This window comes from Montipora capricornis, chromosome 11, assembly GCF_036669925.1.
Source record: "Montipora capricornis isolate CH-2021 chromosome 11, ASM3666992v2, whole genome shotgun sequence".
Lineage (NCBI taxonomy): Eukaryota > Metazoa > Cnidaria > Anthozoa > Scleractinia > Acroporidae > Montipora > Montipora capricornis.
In genome coordinates, this window is record NC_090893.1 from 18586483 (window position 1) to 18593982 (window position 7500).

At 40.8% G+C, this 7500-nt stretch overlaps 1 protein-coding gene and 1 pseudogene across 1 annotated transcript in view; both read left to right on the forward strand.

The window, feature by feature from the left end:
• The window catches only part of LOC138024364 (tetratricopeptide repeat protein 28-like), a 245376-nt gene that overhangs the window by 178787 nt on the left and 59089 nt on the right, over positions 1-7500 (forward strand). The window lies entirely within an intron of this gene.
• LOC138024404 (putative hydroxypyruvate isomerase) overlaps positions 1-7500 on the forward strand; it is a 162083-nt pseudogene that overhangs the window by 31559 nt on the left and 123024 nt on the right.

The following is a 7500-nucleotide window of genomic DNA, read 5'->3' on the forward strand; positions in this document are numbered from 1 at the left end:
AGATATTAACTCTTGTATTACTCTGAAATTCGAGATGAAAGAAAGTTTAGGCCTATGTGTATGTTGCCTTTAGCCAGGCGCATGCGTACACTTTGTATTGCGCGACTCCAGTGCTTACCATATGAGAGATAAAATGACTTTTGCCTTGAATATTTAGGCGATCGAAATGTTATGTTAAATTGTAATGACAAGGGAGGTCTGGAGCTGTGAGTAGGCGTGGGATTTGTCACATATGGTTTAGGGGCCGACATATCTCTCCCTCAATGCCGTACCGGGAGGCAAGGTCGGTAGCAGAAAGCAGCGAAGGGCCAACTGCGTCCAAAAGGGATCGCACGGGCCGAAATCCCGGGATGACTCGTTTGGTACGACGCTCCAGCGCCACGTCTGGAGGTACTGCTCTTTTCTCTCTTGTTTAAACATTCCGTCAGCGCATGCGCAACCAAAAAAAGATGCTGTTTTTATTTTTATTTTTTAGAAGGAATTGACATTTCAGTTAATTGTACAGGCATAAACGTAGATGTAAGAACCTTGCGTGTCTGGTGTTCTGGAGACAGAGGTGAGAGATGGTTTCCTGCAGACTGGGACGTCTAAAATCGGCTTTGCTGTAAACATGGCGTTTGACGAGTGAAGTTGTCTCTCTGGCCTTTCTGTGCACGAATTCCAGGACCTACGGATGCAATTTGGGCAAGTTTTGAAAGCTGAAAACTTCAATCGATGCTGTATTTTGATGGTGGGACTGGGTGGCCCGACACAAAAAAAAACACTATGAAATGACATGCGGGGGTCTTCCCTTGTGATGGAATGGCAGAATTACCCAGAATTTTTTGGGCATGAACGAGGCAACTTGAGAAGCACAAGACTGGCCCTCATCAAATGGCTGAAGCGCGAACGGAGGAAAAAGGGAGAAGAACATTTCTAGCCAGATACTAAGAAGTAGCCCTGGCGTGCCCTGTTAATGTAGACGTTTGGTTCCTGAAAAAAATTTCTTCATATAAAATTCGCGACAAAATAGTCCTTTTTTTTGCTGTTATTCTTGTGGCAGTAAACTGGTCTTTCGTCAGTCGTTCTTGTCAAAAGAACGGTATAATGTAAATAAGAGAGTACGAACTAAAGATTTACATTTGCAGATTACTTAAGGCAAACTCTAATAAAGTATATGGTCTCTATGCAATACGTGCATTCAAAATTTCTTCATCATGATATTCATAGTATAAAAGTCTGTTTTTGAAGGATTTTCCTGCTACTGCAAATGAAAAACAACCAAGTTTCCTCTCCGATCTTCTTCTCATGATGTTCGCGGAAATTACATTCAGTCCCTCAATAAACGTAGAACAACCAGTTATGGTCTTATTTCTCTTTCTTACTTCAGTATCAGCCAAGTTATTGAATGCGCTTCCTTCTTTTATCCGTACTGACCGAGTTAACAGGTCTTAAAATGAGAATCCTACATGGCCGCATTTTTCATAACTGCTTTTTTTAAAAAATGACCGTTTCTTAAGCATTTCATATCTCATAATTATTGATCCGTATGGGCCTATGTATTTTAGCCGTAAATGTAATGTCCGGGAGATATTAACTCTTGTATTACTCTGAAATTCGAGATGAAAGAAAGTTTAGGCCTATGTGTATGTTGCCTTTAGGCGCATGCGTACACTTTGTATTGCGCGACTCCAGTGCTTACCATATGAGAGATAAGATCACTTTTGCCTTGAATATTTAGGCGATCGAAATGTTATGTTAAATTGTAATGACAAGGGAGGTCTGGAGCTGTGAGTAGGCGTGGGATTTGTCACATATGGTTTAGGGGCCGACATATCTCTCCCTCAATACCGTACCGGGAGGCAAGGTCGGTAGCAGAAAGCAGCGAAGGGCCAACTGCGTCCAAAAGGGATCGCACGGGCCGAAATCCCGGGATGACTCGTTTGGTTTGACGCTCCAGCGCCACGTCTGGAGGTACTTCCCTTTTCTCTCTTGTTTAAACATTCTGTCAGCGCATGCGCAACCAAAAAAAGATGCTGTTTTTATTTTTATTTTTTAGAAGGAATTGACATTTCAGTCGATTGTACAGGCATAAACGTAGATGTAAGAACCTTGCGTGTCTGGTGTTCTGGAGACAGAGGTGAGAGATGGTTTCGTGCAGACTGGGACGCCTAAAATCGGCTTTGCTGTAAACATGGCAATTGACGAGTAAAGTTGTCTCTCTGGCCTTTCTGTGCACGAATTCCAGGACCTACCGATACAATTTGGGCAAGTTTTGAAAGCTAAATACTTCAATCGATGCTGTATTTTGATGGTAGGACTGGGTGGCCGGGCACTTAAAAAAAAACTATGAAATGACATGCGGGGGTCTTCCCTTGTGATGGAATGGCAGAATTACCCAGAATTCTTTTGGGCGTGAACGAGGCAACTTGAGAAGCACGAGACTGGCCCTCATCAAATGGCTGAAGCGCGACCGGAGGAAAAAGGGAGAAGAACATTTCTAGCCAGATACTAAGAAGTAGCCCTGCCGTGCCCTGTTAATGTAGATGTTTGGTTCCTGAAAAATTTTTCCTCATAGAAAATTCGCGACAAAATAGTGCTTTTTTTGCTGTTATTCTTGTGGCAGTGAAGTGGCCTTTCGTCTGTCGTTCTTGTCAAAAGAACGGTATAATGTAAATAAGAGAGTACTAACTAAAGATTTACATTTGCAGATTACTTAAGGCAAACTCTAATAAAGTATATGGTCTCTATGCAATACGTGCATTCAAAATTTCTTCATCATGATATTCATAGTATAAAAGTCTGGTTTTGAAGGATTTTCCTGCTACTGCAAATGAAAAACAACCAAGTTCCCTCTCCGATCTTCTTCTCATGATGTTCGCGGAAATTACATTCATTCCCTCAATAAACGTAGAACAACCAGTTATGGTCTTATTTCTCTTTCTTACTTCAGTATCAGTCAAGTTATTGAATGCGCTTCCCTCTTTTATCCGTACTGACCGAGTTAACAGGTCTTAAAATGAGAATCCTACATGGCCGCATTTTTCATAACTGCTTTTTTTAAAAAATGACCGTTTCTTAAGTATTTCATATCTCATAATTATTGATCCGTATGGGCCTATGTATTTTAGCCGTAAATGTAATGTCCGGGAGATATTAACTCTTGTATTACTCTGAAATTCGAGATGAAAGAAAGTTTAGGCCTATGTGTATGTTGCCTTTTACAAGCCGCATGCGTACACTTTGTATTGCGCGACTCCAGTGCTTACCATATGAGAGATAAAATGACTTTTGCCTTGAATATTTAGGCGATCGAAATGTTATGTTAAATTGTAATGACAAGGGAGGTCTGGAGCTGTGAGTAGGCGTGGGATTTGTCACATATGGTTTAGGGGCCGACATATCTCTCCCTAAATGCCGTACCGGGAGGCAAGGTCGGTAGCAGAAAGCAGCGAAGGGTCAACTGCGTCCAAAAGCGATCGCACGGGCGGAAATCCCGGGATGTCTCGTTTGGTTTGACGCTCCAGCGCCACGTCTGGAGGTATATGCTCTTTCCTCTCTTGTTTAAACATCCCGTCAGCGCATGCGCAACCAAAAAAAGATGCTGTTTTTATTTTTATTTTTTAGAAGGAATTGACTTTTCAGTTGATTGTACAGGCATAAACGTAGATGTAAGAACCTTGCGTGTCTGGTGTTCTGGAGACAGAGGTGAGAGATGCATGTGGTTTCGTGCAGACTGGGACGCCTAAAATCGGCTTTGCTGTAAACATGGCGTTTCACGAGTGAAGTTGTCTCTCTGGCCTTTCTGTACACGAATTCCAGGACCTACCGATACAATTTTGGTAAGTTTTGAAAGGTAAAAACTTCAATCGATGCTGTATTTTGATGGTAGGACTGGGTTGCCCGACACTTAAAGGGGCTAGGTCACGCTATTTTAGGTAATTTTGTTAATTATGAGCCTTAAACGTCAAATTGGCAGAGCAACGGTCTTTCATTTTCAAAATCAGGGCCACATAACAATTGAGAATGATTTTCCAGCTTTGTAAATGACATTTTAATATAGACTGATGTAATTTTGAAAAACGGAGGGCCGATGTTTTTCAAATTTACCCAAATTCAATTCATTTCAATCCTCTCCAGATTTTTCCATCCATGTTCCTTCTTGTCTTCCCTGCGTTTTGTTAGAGATCTTCTATAGTTTTGAACAGTTATTTTGATATTTTAGTTAATTCTATGACCATTTGATCAGTGCTGAAATTGCCTAAAATTGCGTGACCTAGCCCCTTTAAAAAAAAAACTATGAAATGACATGCGGGGGTCTTCCCTTGTGATGGAATGGCAGAATTACCCAGAATTCTTTTGGGCATGAATGAGGCAACTTGAGAAGCACGAGACTGGCCCTCATCAAAAGGCTGATGCGCGACCGGAGGAAGAAGGGAGAAGAACATTTCTTTCCAGTTACCAACGAGTAGCCCTGTTGTGCGCTGTTAATGCAGACGTTTGGTTCCTGGACAAATTTTCCTCATAGAAAGGTCGCGACAAAATAGTGCTTTTTTTGCTGTTATTCTTTTGGCCAAAACTGGCCTTTCGTCAGTCGTTGTGGTCGAAAGAACGGTATAATGTAATGGCGAGACTGTGAGGAACTTAGCAGTGCGAATTGCGGAGCATTCAAATCCTCTTCACACCTCTGAATATGCAAAACACCTGCGGGAAACCCATCACATTCTTTCACTTGGTGTGTTCTCTCCCCAGCGCAAACATTCCACAAGCGCAGGATCGTCGAGGGGCTAATGATACAACAACTGCACCCCAGTTTGGACGAACAAGTTATTTCCTATGTGTCGAAACTTATCCCATCGGGAATTAGAGAGGATATATATGTACATGCGGCCGGTCATCATTTTTTAACCGTGATGATGGCAAACAGCCTAAAACGTTTAGTTCAAACATTTTAAATTTTAACCATTTGATAACCTTTTTAGCCTTGTATTTAGAATATTAGAATATATTTTACTAAGCGAACATTATGGACATCATAAAACTCCTTAGGTTCTACAACATCAAATGATCGTTTTCGGGAGTTCTAAAATCTCGAAAGTTCTAGAATATCAAATGATCCCTTTCGGAGGTCTTAAATCTCTATATGTTCTACATTATCCTCGGTCCATGTTGTCAGTCTAAAATTTCTAAAGCTCCAAAAAAGGTAAGTCTTTTTGAGTGTTCCAAAATTTCTAAAATTTCTAGTTCTATAATATCAAACAAACCGTCTGGGGGCTCTAAAATCTCTAAAAATTCTAAAGTTCTACAATATCCATGGTCCATGTTGTGAGTGAAAATTTTTTAAAAGCTCACAAATAAGTAAAGTCATTTTGGGTGTTCTCAAATCTCTAAGATTTCTTACAGTAAGTTCAAGGATATCAAACAAATCCCTATGGAGATGCAAAAATTTCTAAAGTTCTAGGGTCAGGGTTAACCATAAGAGTGCAGTTTAGACGTTCTAGAACTCACTTAGAGACTCTAGCTATTCTGACTAGAACTCTAGACATTCTACAGCCCACTGAGGGCAACATGTAACATGTCGGACTCTAGAACTTGGGTCTCTAGAGCTTAAAACTTTAGAACTTTGCACTTACGACCATTTTATCTAGAATGCTATTGAACTTTATATTGTCAGACGTTTTTAATTTATATTTAATTCAGCACTATATAGAACTCTTCTAACTGGAGCAATTCTAGAATTCTCAAGAACTTTCTAATGTCAAGACCTAGAGCGAATGAAGGAGCTTCATAAGTTTTTGACAGACTTTAGATCAAAGATAAGAGTGATTAGGGGTTCTGTCATCACAAGCTAGAATTTAGCTATTTCTAAATTTCAGCAGCCAAACTCTTAACGAAGATTTGGAGCTACTGTGCCCGTTTCCGGCCACCTAGAGACACATTATAACTCGCACGTATTTGCTACCGGAATGAAATATGTGCCACGCAAATACCATCCACCCCTCAGTAATTATTTTGCTTGGTAGAAATTATGTACGGTCACTAGCCCATTTTTAGATAGCGAAGGGACTGACCAGTCGGTTTTAGTCAACTGAAAGTCGAGCGGTCTCGAGGAAATGTTCTATATCTCGATGGCCGGAAACTGGACTAGCTGGCCGGAAACTGGGCAACTTACTAGCTTTGCCAAAAATGTCATAATTTCTATAATACTGGAGGAAGGCGGCCAACCTTTGAACATTATAAGGGTAGGTAAATGAACTTTATTTGATAGAAAACTAATAAATTTTTGGTGCGTGTTCATGAAGTTAAACCGATTACAAACTATAAATGCCAGAAAATGGGCAACATGCATGTACTGTAATCTACTTTATTACACAGAACATGAGAATTGTATTCCATAAAGCTCATTTGTACAAATCTATACGAAGATTTAGATACAGCCAATCAGAATGGCGTACAGCTCTTTCACTTGTGGAAGTATAACCAATCAACGATATAGCTTAAAGGCCTTTCCAAGCCGATCACTCATGCATCTCGTGCAAATTGTACTTTGTTATCAAATTAAATTAAGTTTGCATTTGCTTCTATTGTAAGTGAGTTTTTGTTTCTAATTTGCGTTCAGAAAACTATTTAAATGAAAATTTTCGTCTTATGTGTAATAAACAGCTATCGACATACAAAGTGCTTTGTACGGAGTTGTATTCACTCGTTGTTTGTGTCAAAAAATCCGTACGCCGCAGTTTCTATGAAAGTGCGGTATGTAAATCCATATGCCATTTAAGCCTCCGCCTTTGGCTGCTCTCATGCATTTCTCAGAGTCTGATATGTAACAATAAAGCAATAAACAATATGACGTAAACCATCCGTACGATTTCAATTTACACTCGCGTGGGCGAGTGACAGAGCTCTAACTTCCAACCCTGCAAACCCGACTCTCTGTAATGAAGATATATGCATCCTTCACACCACTTGCACAGTTTGCGATTAACCAAAGCTCCTTCAATGAAATGCATCAGCGAGTCAAACGGAACACGCTACGCCAAAGTAAATAACTACCAAATCTTGATCACCAGTATTGTGAACTGAATGCCAGAACCTTGGCGCCACTGTAATACAGCATCCCTTCTCTAAAGCCAGTTCGTGGTCTTCACCGCACGGCTCCTCATTCTGCCCGACGATAAGCTTTCCTTGGCCATTCAAACAAAAGAAGGTCTCGTACTTCGATGCGTGGACATGCCTTTCCACAGATGATCCCAAAGGTATCACAGCTTGAGAAAATCCCGTCACATTAGGTACCAGCGATGAATCGTAGAGCGCCCTCTTCCTTATAGGCGAGTCGGTGGGACCGTGTGATAAAGTCACCTCCGGCTGTTCCTCAAGTTTGCTGCTGTGGAATCCTTGAGTGAAGGTCGCCATGTTAAACCAAAGGCAGCCTAAGTTCGCGTCACTAAAGATCAGCGTGTAATAATTACTTACTATGTGGGAAAATGACCTTTGAGTCCAAGCGGTATTGGGTTACAGGCA